Source organism: Miniopterus natalensis, chromosome 3, assembly GCF_054644295.1.
Source record: "Miniopterus natalensis isolate mMinNat1 chromosome 3, mMinNat1.hap1, whole genome shotgun sequence".
Classification (NCBI taxonomy): domain Eukaryota; kingdom Metazoa; phylum Chordata; class Mammalia; order Chiroptera; family Miniopteridae; genus Miniopterus; species Miniopterus natalensis.
Genome location: NC_142083.1, coordinates 23,426,699 through 23,444,653, shown reverse-complemented (window position 1 = coordinate 23,444,653; position 17,955 = coordinate 23,426,699). Strand labels below are relative to the sequence as shown.

Below are 17,955 nucleotides of genomic sequence, written 5' to 3'. Positions count from 1 at the left end.
CTCCTTTAAATGAATTTCACCGAGTGCAAGCAAGGTATGTACCAAAATAGGTATGTAAAATTCCTATAAAGTAAGTAAAATTCATCTCAAGGAATTAGGAGAAAACATTTCTTAACATCTTTTCTATCTAGTAGGATCTGATTCAAAATTATCACCTATTGCCTCTCTTGTGTAACTGGGTGAGAGCTAAAAGGATACTCAACTCTTTTGTCACTGTGAAATGAAAATTTATTATGTAATTATTTGGGGAAAACACATATTACATGCATAAATAGATATTACAATCATCATATTTCATTGTAATAATATTTGAGACTTTAAAGGATACCATCGAAAAAAATTAATTTCATTTGCAATAAATGAAGCATAAGATAGAAAACACTACTCAGCTGTGTTCAAGATCTAGCAACTCACTATGAATAGAGAAAATTACTTTCATCTAAGATGATAGTTTTCCTCTAGCTCTTTCTGCCGATGCCTATCCAATATATTCTCTCTAAATGAGCATAAAATTTTTAAAAACGTCCCTCTAGTTAGATTTTATAGCAGAGATCTACATTCAGTGCTGTAAAGATCATGGATCCTCCATAAATATTAAGATGAAAATATGTCCCTTTTAAAATGTTTACAAGTCATTGGCTTGATTGATGCTTTTACTGTCTAATAATCATAACATAAAAACACTGGTAACATTATTTACTAGAAATCTTCACACAAATGCAACAACAAACTCATCCAAAAACCTATCAGATATACTCATTAGAGGGAAACATCAGCCACAGATATCACTCACAACTGAGAGAGGAGAAGACTTTTTCCCAGCATCAGGGCATGGCCTTCTGAGCTAGCAGACCTGGAATGAATCCCAGCTTTCTCCTTCTACCTTGGGACAGAAACATAATGTCTATGTCTCAGCTTTATCAATTCAAAGGGAATAAAACCCCTTACCTTGCAGGGTTTCTGTCATGACTGACATAACTTTCAAAAAACACCTATTGCAGTGCCTGACACATAGCAAATCTGCTGTACATATGACACCATTTCACAGATGACTGTTTGATAAGTATTACACTGTTTCATAGATGGGTTTCAATTTTGTGTCCACTTGATACAAAGATAGGCAAAGATCTGGTCACCATGAGACAGGATGGCTCATTAAGCAGATAGGGAATGGACTGAGATGAATCAGACACTTGTATCTTTCAAAAGATAAGTCCATCACTACGTGATTTATCCAATAAGTGCTTCCAATGAGTGGTTACTTTTAAGATGCACCTTTCAGAAAATTGCTTTCTCTAAGCAAAATTTCATTAAAGAATGGGGGGAAAGCTTTGCCTGTATAGAGACACTGCACCAACCATAGGAACGTGACTGTCAGTGTGCAGGCCCCACAGAGGTAGGATGGAGCTCCCCTACTAATATAGGGATGATGTCCACTGAACACAGACATCTGTGAGACGCTGGGCCTCAGAGGTATAAAATGACAGCAGGAGGAATAATGGGAATCTAAACACTTTGTCACACATACCAGCCAACAAATAATTACCAAAGAAAACTTAGAGGAACTTCATTTAACATGTGTTGAAAGATGAAAAATTAGCATTTTCTTTAACATTCAATTGCATTAAAAACAGAATTTTTGTAATTTTTTCATCATCTATCATTTTTCATTCAGTTGGCAAGGTGTCAAAAGGCAATAAAGGGAAAAAGTACTTCCAGATGGTTGGTCTAAGCAAATTGGGTGGAATTTTCCTTTAAATAAAATGGAAAATATATGTACTAAAAGCCCTGCTGAACACATATCAAATCAAAATGACTACTGTCTGCATCATTATAATTCACTCACTGGTTTATGGCCTAACTCTGTTTCAAAAGTTTCCCAAATTCACATAATGTTGTGCAGTTAGAGTTGCTGTCAGATCTCTGACTTAGCTCAAATATACAGCCTGTGAAATCTTCCATTGTTAGGCAACTTCCTTCCTTGGAACACAGTTGGAAAAGTTGAGCAGCAAAAATAATAATAATAAAAATAATGTTTTAAATTGCATTCTTTCAAAGGCAGCCTTAACCTGCACTCACTCAGCTCAACAAACTCTGTGGGTTTGAGGGATAAGACCAAATAGCATACATTTTACTCTACTTCTTATGATGTTTTCAGGAGTTGTCACTAAAATAAGAGAGGCAAATGAAATGCTGGTAGTAGGTCATCAGATCATAAATGAACTCTCAAAGCTCTTTTCTTAAAAAAATTTACTCTTCATTTCTTCAACCTTCAGTAGGGAGGCTGAATTTTATTTATTCCACTCTTTCATTCTAAAATCCATGAGTACATAAATGAGAAGAAAAGGCATTGAGAACTGGAAAAGTGGGAGGTCATGGAAGATAGAGGTTAACCAATGGCAGTGTTTGTTACTCTAAAGCATTTCTGACCACTGATCTCACTACAGGATGAATCCCAAAGCCACTCTTCATCAAAAGCCTGGCCCCTCACTTTCCAGCAACTAAATTCTGGTGGAGGTGAGCCTCCCACAGCCTCTAGGGAAGGGAGAGCAGAAGTCACTGTCGGGCCCTGCTTGCCTTACTTCCATCCCAGGGTTTCCTCACAGTGTATCGGATGGAAGCTATTGGCATAAGTTCAAGAACACTGTCTAAGGCAACATGCAAACCACAGTGCATTCCGTCCAAGGCCTTGCCATCACATGTGTGACTACACAAGACCACGTCTTGAAGACTTCGGTTTGTCCTGCTTTTAAATTAGTAGAGTGTGTTTAGACCAATAGCTCAAAACCAAGGGTGATTTGACTCCCTCTCCTGGGAACATCTGCAATGTCTGGAGGCATATTTGGCTGTCAGCTGGGGGATGCTGCCGGTATCTAGTGTGGAAAGGCTGGAAAATGCTGATAATACCTGAAATGCCCAGGAAGCCTCACAAGAAGAAGCTACCCAATCCCCAGTATCAACAGTGCTGAGGATGAGAAACTCTGCTTTAGACTAAGAATAAGAAAGAAAGAAAAAGAAAGGAAGGGAAGAAGGAAGGAAAGAAGGAAGGAGGGAGGGAGGGAGGGAGGGAGGGAGGGAGGGAGGGAGGGAGGGAGGGAGGGAGGGAGGAAGGAAGGAAGGAAGGAAGGAAGGAAGGAAGGAAGGAAGGAAGGAAGGAAGGAAGGAAGGAAGGAAGGAAGGAAGGAAGGAAGGAACGAACGAACTTAGGTGGTATTATGCCCTGTAAGGAGGAAAGGAATTGGTAAGACTAATTACCAGAAGGAATTATCAGACCTGCTCCAACGATTCCAATCAAAACCTAGCCATTTGCTCGCAGTCCCTGCCTCCCAACAGGAATGTTGTTTATCATCTGCACAGTGTCATCCGTAGTTCACAAATACTGAGGGCACACTAAGCTGTAAGCTTGCTACCACTGAAACTTCTCTCAGCTACTAAAATAGGGCGCCTGGTACAGTCATTGGACAAGTTTCTAATTATATTTTATAACCCATACAGATTCTCTCTTTATTCTGCCATGTAAAAAATAAGAGAGGGAATTCATAGCAAGCATGTCAACTCTCTGTTTTATTATTTTAAGATGCTGCTGCTTTTACATTTTACCCATAAAAAGTTTCACTACAACAGTTGGACACAATTCACATACAATTGTTTATCAGAGTATTTTTTTAACATTATAAGTTGAAACTTCTAATTAAATATGCTATCCCACTGGCTTGTATGTGCAGAATATATTTACCATTTCTACTTATGCACATCGCCTGCTTTGCTAAAACGTTTTTTTAATTTCTCACATAAATCTACATTTATTTAAGCCTTAAGCAGGGTCCTAGTTTGTGCATTTTCCCCCCTCAATATTCCATATCATTTTACCTGAGTTATTCCTCAGCAATGCCTGTGATTTGCAAAGTAGGAACCGACTCTTCCTTTAGTTTTCAAAGGGGACAAGAATGATAATGAAGGTTTAATACAACTGATCCCACAACTGCATTCTCCTCTCAGGACATCTTCCTTCCCTTCTCTACCATTTATCATCACAGATCCTGAAACCTGCACACCCCTTGCCTATCAGCCATTCTGACTGATAACTTCATTTTAATATTTATCCAATCCTTCATGCATTCATTAGCTTGGGTTGCTGTAACAAATTACCATAGACCAGGTGGTTTAATCAATAAACATTTATTTTCACATTTCTGTAGGTGTGGAAGTAAAAGGTGCTAGTAGATTTGGTGTCCGAAGAGGGTCAGAGAGGAGGGAAGGGGAGGGGAGATGTCTCTCTCTCATGTGCCTCCTATAAGGGCACTAATCCCATTCAGGAGAGGTCCACCCTCATGGCCTAATCACTTTCCAAAAGTCCCACTTCCTAACACCATCACAATGGGGGTTATAAATTCAAAATATAAAGTTTAGGGGCCGAAGCCATCAGTCCATAACACCTCCTACATGCAGGATGGAGCACACTGAGGGTGCACACTACATTTTCCATGGACTCATTAGCAGCAGCATTTGGCTTCAGCATGTAGTTATCAGAGCCCTTCCCATGACTGCCATCGATTTGCTTGCCCTTTGCTCACTATTCCTGCCACCCAGGTGACAATTGCCATCCACAGATCACAGATACTGAGGGTACACTAAAATATGAGCTGCTTAAGAATAGGAACTCTGATATCTGTGTGTGCACACACCAGAGAGTGATAAACTTGTAGTGCATATGCTCCTGATGTTGATGAGGACAAGAAATGGGGTAGAATGTACCAGATACCTGCTGGTGCTACGAGGGGCTCAGGGAAGTAACAAGAGTCTTAACAATTTAGGACAAAGTGAAGGACAAATAGAATATGTGTTGGCCAGGCTACCTGCCTCACTTAGGAAGGACATGCAGAGGCACAGGACAGGTGGTGGAAATCATTTCAGTCATGCTCAGCGAAGAAAAAGTACATTTCTGAGCTGATGATTAAAGGGGGCAAGGTGATGACAGTTCTTAGATGATGACTATCTAGAAGACAGTCTCCTAAGTTCCTCGGGGCCACCTCTCCTGATGCTGTGCAAATCTACAGAGACATCAAGCAGAGAAGGGCCTGCATGCACGCACAAGCACACAGCACTGACCTGTATAAATGACACCCAGAGGACTTCTGCTTATTCATCTAGGGAGCATTTCATTTTCCTCCAGAATCAGTGTGTGAGAAGACATGGGAAAACTCCTCTAAATCAACCCACAACCAGCAAAAACAAATCAAGGTTTCAGAATGGAAAATTAAGAACAGCTTCTGTTGCTCGGTGGTGTCACACAATGAAAAGCTAAGACTCGAGGAGACACTTTCTGATGTGCATCCCAAAGCCTATTAGTACACCTGCAGTCACAGCCCCGGCTTCAGGGTGAGCTCCTGCTGGGCCCTGGGCAGCCACATTGGTTCCAGATGCTGTTTAAGTAGCAGGAGGGCGTTTGATCCACGGCTGCAGCCTCCAGGTCTCCTTTGCATGGTTGGCAGGTACACATGCACACGTGGCACTCCACCTTGAACCAGGGCGATGCACTGGAGCTCTTCGAACAATGGACCAGAAAGTCATCCACACCTGTGGAAACCCCCACCTCTGGTACTGACTGGTGTGTATGTTCCCGTGCAAGGTATTTAGGTTTCTCCCCCGACCCCCCAGCCAGTTTCCTCCTTTTAAGCAATAGCAGCAGCATTTACTAAGAGCGGTACGGAGGGGCTGTATTACATGCAATCTTTCTGTTTATACAACACCTCTTGAATAAAAAGTTAGGCACTTACCATTATAATTTACCTTAATTACAGCATCTGTCACTACCTATAATATGCAAGAGAATTATAGCATTTGCACACACAGAAAAGGAAAGTGAGACAGAGGAAGTGTTTTTGACATGCCCAGGGCTACTCATGGGCAGGAGACAGGGGAGGTATTTCATATATTATAGCAAATACCTAAGGGCAGGTTTAGGATTTCTAATCTACTGCTGGTGAATTTTTATTTTCTAAAAACAGAACATTTGAAAGGGAAAATGAATATTATCAGAAGACAGTCAGAGGACCCCTGACTTATGGCTGGGGGCTGGGGAAGAGCCCATATTCCTAGGAGTTATTTTAAGCCCTTGAGAAATGGAAAGGCTCTCTGACCATCTTACTTATATCCGGAAATCTGCTATGTCCAGAACAACAGAGTTGAAATTCATGGGCCCCTGATGCCCAAATTGTCACACTTTTGCCAGCCCGATGCCACTGCAGGGCCATTTCTTAGAAGCTGCCTCTCCCCCTACCCACAAAACCACTGTTAGCATTCCAGTGGGCCTCCTACTAATTCCTTCTCCATGTCCATGGGACCACGTACAAACACGTGTATACAGACTTGGGGGACAAGGGTCTTTCTGCTTCATACAATGGGATCTACTTCTCTCACTGAACAGTATGAAAATCTCTGCACGGTAGCCAGGTGTGAATTAATCTTTAATGGTTGCATCAGATTTGAGACATGCTCATACTCTAATTGATATGTAATCTATAATCTATTGATACATAGTCAATGTGCCAGGATGTTTCTTTAGTGTTGGGGTGCGCAGTGAAAACAATGCCACTATAAACATCCAATACATATACCATATATGTAGGTTGGTGTTTTTACTTTTATAATCTATATCAGCATAAGGGGCGCTACTAGCATAAGGGGGTCAAAGAGTTTGCATATTTTCATAGGGGCTGTCAGACTGCTTTCCCAAAAATATGAACAATTCCCATATCCATCAGGAATGGGTAAGAATCCCCTTTTTATCAGCATCCTTACCAACAGAAAGTGTTTTCTTTTTTCCCAGTCAAAAGAATAATATTTTATTTGTATTATCATAACAGTAGTGGATGGAATATCTTTCAGCTTCTTACTGGAAATCAAAAAGTACTCTTATCTGAATGGCCTATTCATATCTTTACCCATTTTCTTAGAGGCTGCTTGAATTTTTATCAATGTATAGCCCTTTGTATGAGATATTATGCCTATCATATGCACTGTCAATATTGTCTCTAACACTTGATTTGTTAAGATTATTTATGTCATCATTTAGCATAGGATTTATTTTAATGACAACAAAATTACATTCAGTCTGCAACTGCTAAAATTAAGAATCATAACATCCACTGAAATATAAACTTGGAAAGAATCCGGTATAAGTAAAATTACATTTCCAGAAACACATTCTACATCATTGACACAAATGGCATCTTTACCCTTCCCTGACCAAGAAGAACGTGATGGCATGAAGCCAGTCACGTGGCTGGTCCCACCCTGTGAGGTGGATATTACTACTCCGTCTCCCTCTTAATTCTTAAATCTGGGCAAAGCATTGGTTTGGGGAGGTTTCCGCTGCAAATACTACTCTGTGCTTCCCCTAGGATGGGTTCTATTACCTGAGATCTAAACACCATCTGCAGCAGAGAAGGGAGATCGTATAACATTAAAATTCAGGCTGATTGTGACTTAGGGGGCTGAATGCTGACTTCTGATCCCAAATGACTTGCTCAGAATGAGAGGTGGTTCTCAATCTCTAAAATTAACACAAATTTTTAAAATGGGATCTACTATACACCATAGTGCCTTGTGCTAATAACAGGATTGTATTTTATACTTAAATTTACCAAGAGGTCCAAACTTAGGTTAAATATTTGTACCAAAATAATAATGATAATATAATAATAATAATAATAATAAATAATAATAATAATAATGGCGAGAGGAAACTTTGAGGGAGAATGAATATGTTTTTGGTCTTGACGGTGGCACTGAAGGTTTCAGAGGTACATTCTTATCTCCAAATTCATCAAGATCTATACATCAAATATGTATAGCTTTTTATATGTCAATCATACCTCAATAAAATGTTTTTTTAATGAGACCTTTCAGATTATTTATAAAATAGCTTCTATATTGGCATTTGACTAATGAAATGATCCACTAGAAAAAATACTTATTCTTTAGTTCAGTTCACCTGTTTTAAAAAATGCTTGATCACTGTGCCTTAAAAATTATACATGAGCCTTCACAGAGGTCTCTCTGTGGATTCTGGATGGTCAAAGCCATGGCTTCTCAACATCCAGTCGCAGAGCCTGGTTTACAGTAAAATACACCTGCCTCGGAAATCTTAATGGTCAGTGCCAAATCTTATTTTAACTAACTTTGAGAGACGCAAGGTTTCAGCTTCACATTACCAGGCCAAATGCATTTCTCTTTGATAGAAAACCAAGGTTCTAAGCCACTAATAAAACTCCAGTGACATCTGAGCTTCACAGCTTTGATCCTTCTACAAAAGGTGTTAACAACGCAAGTGGTGTTAACTGAAACCCTTGCCTGCATTGCTATCTGCTGGATTATTATTAACAGTGTGTCAGAGAGTCTCTGCCCAGCACATCGCAAATATTCACAGATATGTTTAGTCAACAAGGCCGCTGACTGCGGCCAGAACCGACGCTGAGAACGTGAAATCCGTTAGCAAAAATGTTCTGCAGGCCTCTCAAATGCTGAACTGTCAGGAGCCCAAGGTTCCTGAAAAAACACATAATTATAATAATTAAAAGAGCACAGAGCAGGATGAGAAAACAGTGGGGCAAATTTTTATGTCATTTTAGTAACAAGGAAAACTTGTCATGCCCTGCCTAGTGCCTCCCAAGACTCAATTAAGAAGAGAGTGCTTTGGAGAACAACAGGAGGCTGAACTGCCGATGGGAAGAAACAAAACAAAGGCTGCTCCGAGCTCCCATCACGCGCACTGTAGGATCTGGCCTCCTCGCAGCCAGAGTGGCATCTTACATGCCAACCGCGGGGAATTTGCTGCTAAGAGGCTGAACGAAATCTCTCAAGGGGGGATTTCCTCTGGGACTCTTGTCACTTTTAAGATCGCTTCTGAAGCAGCAAAGCACTACTATACCAAGTGAGATATTAGGGAGACTCCCCCAACACCCTCCTTCAGCGTTCCTGCACCCACAGTTCTCTCTGAGGTACGGTTTTCCTCCCTACAGTAGATCCCAGGTGAGAGGCCCCGGACTTTAAAGACTGTCAATGTGCCCTGGCTGGCTTGATTCAGTGGGTAGAGCGTCGGCCCGCAGGCTGAAGGGTCCCGGGTTCAATTCCGGCCAAGGGCAAGTACCTCGGTTGCAGGCCTGATGCCTGGCCCGGTAGGGGTGCATGCAGGAGGCAACCAATCAATGCGTCTCTCTCACATCTCACATCTCTCTCTCTCTCTCACACACATACACACACACACACACACACACACACACACACACACATCAATGTTTCTCTCTCTCCCTTTAACTCTCTCTGAAAAGCAATGGAAAAAATATCCTCGGATGAAGATTTAAAAGAAAGATTGTCAATATGGTGATGACCCCTGAATATCTCCCTCTGGGTCCAATTATTCCCAGTCCAGACTCGCATATATAACTGCCTACTCTCTGCAGCTGGGTGAGAAATGAAAGCTGCCAACTCAAAGCTAACATGACCCTAGAATACTGGCTTTCCCCTCCAAAGCCTGCATCTTCTCAGGACTTCTGTCTCAGTGCATGGTCCACTTTCCCCCAGCTTTCTCAAGTCCAAAACTTACAGTTCATTCTTAATTTTTCCTGCTCTCTCCACCAATGCCCAGGAACATTCAAACACGCCAAATTCAGTCACCTGCAAGGAACTTGGCTGCTCTTCCTGTTTCCCCTCTTGCTATCCAACAATCCATTTCCCCAGTGGTAACCATGACAGCTGGAGTGACAATTTAAAAATGCACACAAATCCTGTTCCACCACTGCTTCTCCTAAGGCTTCCCAGCACCCAGAATGAACATCCAGGTGTTGAGTCCTGCCTTGCAAAGCTCTACACAATCTAACCCTTGCCCACCACTGTGGTCTCAGTTCACATCACTCTCCCCTTTCATACCACACACAAGCCAATCTAAAGTGGACCCTACTCACACTCTATCACATGATCCTATCTGAATTATCTTACCACATACCACTTACTGCTACTTTGTTACTTATTCTGATATAATTATTATGATTTGACTTTCCCACCTAAAATGTATGTTCCATGAGAAATGGGAACCTGTCCTATTTGCCAATAGATCGCCAATGCCTAAAAGTCTCACACTGTATGTGCTTAATAAATATCTATTCAGGGAGCATGGGGAATGCAGGTTATTTCTCCTTGTCATGTTTCTTGCAGTTTTCATGAAAAGTGGTCAGTGTGTTATGTCAATAATAAAAACACAGTTTCCAATCAGACATTAATCAGGATGCCTGCTAGCCCTTGGTGACCCCATGTACAGGAAGAGATGCTTCAGAGGCACCATTTGTTTACACAGATGCTTGTCCATGAGGAACTTGTTGAGATGAACCACCAATCATGTGTTTTTGGCAAGGAAATTACACAGTGAGTGTGGGTTCCAACCCTCAAAATATTTGCTAGAACAGTGAAATAAAACCAAGATACAATTTGCAGAAACCTATAGCTGCATTATTTTGCAGTAACATTTAAATAGGTAGGTTCTATTGCTTGATAATTCTTTTCTGTAATATTCCACCATGGGGGCTCCCTTAGTGCCCTTTAGAAAAAAAGGGGGGTCTGAAACACACACTGGATACTCTATTATCCACTAAGCAGGGCCATCCAGGTCACCTCTAAGTGACCTTGGCAAGCTTCTTAATCTTTCCATTCCTCAGTATAAACATCTCTAAACTGGAGTAAGACCAGAACTTGCTTTGTATGGTGCTGAGAAGATAAAATGATAGAAGTAAAGCAGTTATACCAGTTCCTGGGATGCAGGAAGTGCTCAGATCATTTAATCCATTACTATGAATTATTACTAGGCTATTACCAGCGGTTCATAAAATGTTTTATATTATAAAATGTTGGAGAATATTTATTAAATTTCTATTGTCACTGCTACATTACAAGGGGCTGTTAAAAGACTTCTACCAGTGAACTGGTCCCAGTCCTCTTTCAGATCCAAACAAGGGTGACTACTGCAGGCAGGTGGAGGTGACTCAGTAAGATTTACATTCTGCACCGTCCACACCTGGAGAACTGGCCTGGGTTCAGAAAAAATAAGAAGCAAATCCAAATCAATAAAGTCTTCACAAACCATGCAACTGTAGTTAGAAATGTTAGTTGTAAGTGTATCTGACCATTTGGGATTTGCTTAAGAAAGCACTGAGGGTGTTCCTTCTACTTTGGCAACTACTGTATTCACTGTGGATGCCTCCTACCTGCTGCTCACAGCCATGAACACAGGTGTCAGCACGACACAGGTATGTGTTCAGGAGTGGCTGATAAAAAAAGTGGCCGATTATTCATACTGTCCCTATGAAAATGTGTATGTGTGCATGTGTGTGCATTTGTGTGTGCACGCATCATGCAAGCTCACATGTGCTTGTAGCACCAAGTTAGTGAAAGACCATTTATTTTAAATACACTGCAGAGCTCTGGTTTTCCCCTATTTGTTGGATCCTTCAGCAGCTATCAGTTAATTTACCAGAAAGTTATAATTAAGCCGCAAAGCTGGACTTCTGTACACTGTCTTAGACATTTATTTCATTCATTGCCTTAGTGACCTCTATGAGTCCCAATTATAGTGCTATCTATATCTATAAACATACCTCTCCATATATCTACATCTGTATATCAAATCAATATCTGTATCTATCTGTTTGTGTATATCTATATCTCTATACTTATATCTATATTTATATCTATGTCTATATCTATTTATCTATCTACCTACCTATCTATCTATCTATCTAGTCAATTGATCCATAAATTCCTCCCTGCTCCTTACAAACACAGCAATGTTAACGTGTACATACCAGAAAACTAATTTACAGGAAGTATTACTCCAGGGTTCTGAGCTTGGCTCAGCGCCACGCCCTGAGAGTCATGCTGTGCTATGCTATTTTTACGTTTAATAATATGTACTCCTTGAAGATGATACTGCTAAAATTCCACTGTGACATGGACAGTAGGTCCAAATGCTCAATGTAAGAAATTCTAAATGCCAGGAAGAAGCTGGCTTCTGACCTCATAGTGTAGGGGGGCCCACAGGGGTCTTGGTCTACATGCTATTTGATTACCCCTGCCTTCCTTCCCAGGTCTCCACACAACTCACAGACAACCAGCTTGGAGAAAGAGACTCGGGAAGGATCATGCCCTCTCTCCTGTCTTTGATACACTATTAATGATGTTCACTCATATGGAAAACAACAAGACTATTTAGGAAAACAATAAGAGTGAATGACCTCAGCTGGACAATATGGGGACACAGCTGGACAATACGGGGACAGGCTGTAATAGCTAGAGCAAATCTAGTTATTGAATTACTAAAAAAAATCATGAAATAAACTTAGTAAATCAAACATAGCACAATCAGAAGGCTAGAGGTGCACCTTTTTATCACCCTGTTAAGGGCCATTAAAGAAGTTATGTTTAACGAAATTTCAGTCAGAGTCATTTCATCAAATAGCACATACGCATTAGGAGCTTATTGCGTGTCAGAGTGTCAGCTACTGGGAAGAGGAACTCAATCAGTGCAAGGGCCTTGCTGTGTGAAGAGGAAAGACTATGTGTACACAAGAAATGCTACAAGAAATACAACCCTAAATTACCCTCAAAGTGACATGCACAGGAGTGTTGAGGCACAGAGAAGGTGCAACTTAATTGGTCTCATCATCAGGAGAGAAGAGAAAGGTCCATAAAGAAGGTGACATGTGAGCTGAGAATTGGTGAGCAAGCAATTACCCACCCACTGGACAATATGGGAAAAATCATACCAAAGACACTAAACTCTGGTTGGGGGTAGAGGGGAATTGTCCCATTTCTTCCTCTAGTAGACAATCTCATTATCTTCCGGTTCTGTATCCAAATCAGAAATAAAGTTTTGTCACTGGGTTTGAAAATCCCCAAAAGACCCATCCACCCATGAATCCACCCATCCTCCACAAACCCAAACATGAAACAAATAATAATTGACAGGGTTTTGTGCCTTGGGCCATTCTCTATGCCTGGAGACGGTGCAATGATCAAAAGAGGCAAAAATCCCTGCTGTCACGGAGACTATGTTGGAGGGAAGGCAGAAATTGTACAGATAGTTATGAAATGTGGTGTCCTAAAATCAGATGGAGAAAGTGCTTCGAGGAGGCGGGCGAGATCCACTGTACTGTACGAATGCTGCAGACTCTGGCTGCCAAGGGCGATGGGGACTGAGCCTCGACCACTGGATTTAGCAACATGGTGGTGACTAGTGACCTTGTCAAGCAGTTATTCTACCAATAGCATGACTAAGTAGTCAAAGTGGATTCAAGTGAAAACGGGAACATGGGAATTAAAGATAACAGATATAAACAAGCACTTTTATGGAGTCTTTCTGTAAAGAGGAGAGAAGTGGGTCATAGGTGGAGAGAAAATTAGCATCAACAGGTTATTTTACTAAAATGGTAGATGTCTGTATTCCTATTGGAAAGGTCCAGTAGAGAAGGGAAATTAAAAAATGATGACTGGGGAGGGATGGAGAAGAATTGTTTAAGAATGAGATATCAGTGTCCAAGCAGGAGTTGTGGCCCAACTAGAATTAGTCAGAGTGGCCACCACCAGATGGGATGTGTGACTGGCCAGCTCGGGGCACCCATCTAATTCTTCCACACTGGAAATGGAAGATCTGTCCGCTATTCTGAGGTATGGTTCTATGAAAATACAGTGGTATTTACTTCCCAGAATCTCCTGACCATCTTTCAAACCTTTGCATTCTCTGTTTTTGTTTAACCAACAGTGGTAACTATCCAAACTTGAAGCAAAAGCAAAGAAAACAAAATGACTCTGATCCCTTTGTGGCCTGTGAGGCTAAAAGAGACACAAGCGCACATGGAAATCACCCAGAAAGCCCCAGTGGATAAAGCATGAACTGACTAGGTTGGCAGCCCTGCAGCTATAAAAGCCTCTCCAATGCTCTGATCTCGAGACCATAATGTAGGAAAACCCCAAGTCCCCTGAAACCCAAAAATCCAAACACAAGGTCATTTTTATGCCCTTTAGAAAGTTCTGCCAAAAAAGATCTTATGCACCATTTAATGGAGGGGGCAATTTCCTTTACGCACATGTAAATCTTCAAATCCAAGTAATTAACCCCGCACACATCGGCCCCTCTAATGGGTGTCTGAGAATGAACAGACGCACATGCCATTCCCAGCCTGACTTAAACACAAAGAGAAGGAAAGAAATGGATTCTGAACTTGCCCACACATCTGTGAATTACAAATATTTATAGTATTCATAAGGCCAGCAACCTTCAGGACAATAACATACTTTGCAGATACTCACTAAAAAAAAAAAAGAAAGAAAGCCAAAATTCCATATGGAAGAGAAAGGAAGGAAACAGAGCAAGGTTTTGGGAAACCTTCCAGAAAGGGAATTCCGGTGCATCCTAATGTGGATAATGGGAGCAGACCATCCTCCTGTGAGTGAACTTGGCTGATGCCAATGAAATGCATGTGACACAGCAGATCAGATCTGCACGGGCCCTTTCAGATCACCTCACAGAGATTTTCCATCAGGCTGACTAGACAATAGGGTAGCTTTAGTATTTCTGACATTATTAAGAATGACAGGCTAAATCTTTATCCCACAATACAACCACGAAGCATGTTTAAGCAAGTGATGTACCCGTATCAATAATACGTGGAGAAGTGAACAGCAAATACCACAAAATGAAATTCCTATCAGCACAGTGTCACCAACTAAAACACCAACAAGTCAGTAACACATTTTTTTCATATGTAGTCTCTGTCTCCAGAAACTCAGTCCAGTTTCTCATTGTCTGTTCCCAGTCTCAAACTTCTCTTACAGCCAAGAAATCTAGAAAACCAAGAAAAGTATAGCTGGAGAACCGAGCTGTGGCTCAATCTGTCCAAACTCAGGTGAACCTTCAACTCAGAAAGAAAATCTAGTTAATTCTCTATCTTTACCTATAAAAATATAGGTCAAGGCTGTGGAACATCTCAAAATGAAGAGGTTAACCTTTCTCTTTACCTAACCGAAAGAAAAATAAATAAAAGAATGGAAAAAATTTCTGTTGCCTGGCAGTAAACTTGGTCTCTATTTGTAGAATGAAGCAATGTGCAACTGAGATCTTTTACCCATACAAATATTTTAATTATCTGAAAATGCTCATTAAATTAAAAATAAGGATTGATTTTTGTCAATGAGGAAGAACAGAGGCAGAATAAAACTGTGAGAAATATCACAAAAGTCAATATCTATTTTTATATAACTGAACTGTTTTTCTGAATTAAAAAACTGAGTATATTTCATAAGATTAGAAGAAAGTAACAAAAATTTTTTATTATTTTTCTAAGCACTGGTTGATATAATTATAAAGAAGAAAAAAATTGGCAACACTGCAATAAACTTCTTGCAAGTGAAGTGGAGAAAAATACAACAAAGAATTAATATTCTTAAAGTCTGTTAAAATCTGAAATAAAAATTCTGAATCTCAGAAGCTTAGCAAGTATAAAATAAAAACAAACAATTCTCTCACATGTGTCCTCTCTCTCTCTCTCTCTCTCTCTCACACACACACACACACACACACACACTTTCTCAAAGTAATGGCTAATAATCACATAAGAAATCAACCAAATAACATAATGAATAAACAGTGACACATATTAAAAGGAAGGAATACTAACAAATTGACAGAACAATTAATGTCGATACTCAGTGAGGTGTCAGCAAAGCAAAATCTCCAGCATAGTATCGGCGAAATATACATAAATATCTACCACACCTTCCAAAGCCAATTAGCAGTCTCATTAAAACTTCTTGGCTTTGAAATAGTAAGTCAACTACAGCTATTCTAACATAAAGAATTAACCTTTAACTAAAAGAAAGCTTTACAGTAACGGCTGCTATTATTGATAAAACAGGTACTTCATGAAGCAAATTTCTGCTTTTCACAAGGCAGGAGATAGTGTGACCTACAAAGAGCTAGAAAGCAGTACTGGAAACAGGTGTAAGGCGTATGTGCTTGTCATGATTATTTCAGCATTGTCTATTATTTTTCTTAAGTGAAAATAATATATATGTCCAACAAAAAAAAAAAAAAGCAGTAAATTACATTATAGAACCTTCACATAGCATGATGCATTAAATGAGGGTCATTAACAATTTTCAACAATATATTTTATCATATACATATAATATACAAGTATATGTTATAACAAGTGTAAAAGCAGTGTGCAAAATTTTATGTCCAGTATTAATTCAACTCTGAATTACTAATCAAAAATATACTATAAAAGATTACATTAAATGCCAACAGCAGTTGGTTTTGGTGGAGGGATTGTGGGTGTATTTTGCCCTTCCTTTACATTCAGTAGGTTTACCATTGTTCGTATGGAAAATAACATAATAATTAATAAATAATAATACAAGAATAAACTCCATGTTTAGAGTACTCACAACTGTAAACCTACTTTTGCCCCACCCTATATTGTCTATAATGAGCATTCACTATTCACTACTTCAATCCTTTTTTTCATTCTTTCAGATTGCAAACATAAAATTGGAAATTTTAGATCATGAAGATAAGGCTCATAAAGTGCCACCATCCTCAATTGCAGAGTTAATCTATTTACAATTTGATATGTATTGGTATACACCTGGTAGACTTTATAACGCATGACTTGTGGGTAGAGATTATATGTTTGCATGTTTGTGTGTGTGTATTTTTTAAGATGAATGGGAATACATTAAATATTATTCTGCAATTTCTTTTTTGCAATTAATAAGGTACTATATATAGCTTTTCGTTACTTTTAAAATCATAATTTTATTTTTTAGTATCATTGCCATTAAGGTAAAGAACACGTCTCCATTACTCATGGAAAAAGTACATAGGAACCAGTGGCTCTTGAAAAAAGGCCTTATCTCCAGAAGTTCTGCTATACTAGGCTCATGGGCTTACTATAATTATTTACTTCTATGAGTAAATGAATGATTGAATAAATGAATGAACAGATGAACAGAGTAGTTCCCTGCTTAAACTCCTTAAAGAAACACAAATTAATTGGTTTTTCTTTGCCCATTCTTTTAAATGAAAACCTGTTAAATGAGCCTTCAGGTGTCAGAGTACCCTTTTAAGAAAAAGTAGGGGGGAAAAAATTGCTTTATTTGATGTATGTGGCAAGGGTCCTCATGTTTTCCCATGATTTAAGTATGTCAGTCCTGTTCAACCTTGACTCTTGTAGACATCTGCTTTTGCTCGTAATAAAAGAGGGATATTTGACACCAGAACACTTTTGTGCAATGTAATTATCAGCCCTAATACATATAAGTAGCAGTATGTACCGGGGTGCAAAATAGAACTGAAACCAAGTGACGAGCACACTGTGGGCCAGGGGTGCTGTGTCCATGGCACCCTGTCAGAGCTTTGGATATCCTGAGTAAGGGGTTAGTCCAAAATACTTTTGCCAGAAAGATCTGTCTCTCTGAAAGCTTCCCCATTCAGTGCCGTTTTTAGCAGTGGAGATGAGTGAAGCTCACCAGCTATCGCAGTATCTGAATCTGTAAAATTGCTGATTCCTTCACTTCCCACTTAGCTGTGTGACTTACCAAGGAGGAAAAGGCTGGAGCGTTTCTTCGATCATGTATCACCCTAAGGATCCAGAGCCATCTGCTCACTGGAGCCCAACTCTCACACGCCAACACTGCGAAAGAGAAAAGAAAGAAAATGATCCCTTTCGCCCAGTTTAAAAGATGCTGTGCTCATTGCTTATCAATTCTACAAAGTTCCATTAGTGCCATGCACAACCAGATGAAGCTGCATTAGCAATGTAGGACTTAAAACAGAGTGTGACACAGCATAGCTTAAAAATGACAAGTAGTTTAGTCCTGGCTTAATTAATCCATGCACCAATG

General features: G+C 39.9%; 1 protein-coding gene across 4 annotated transcripts in view; it reads right to left on the bottom strand.

Annotated features, from left to right (window-relative positions):
• The window catches only part of SEMA5A (semaphorin 5A), a 362,632-nt gene that overhangs the window by 248,227 nt on the left and 96,450 nt on the right, over window positions 1–17,955 (bottom strand). For all 4 annotated transcript variants that reach the window (XM_087815351.1, XM_016217317.2, XM_087815350.1 and 1 more), the window contains exon 2: window positions 17,650–17,744. The gene's annotated coding sequence lies outside the window, so the exon portion shown is untranslated. The remainder of the gene's footprint in view (window positions 1–17,649; window positions 17,745–17,955) is intronic.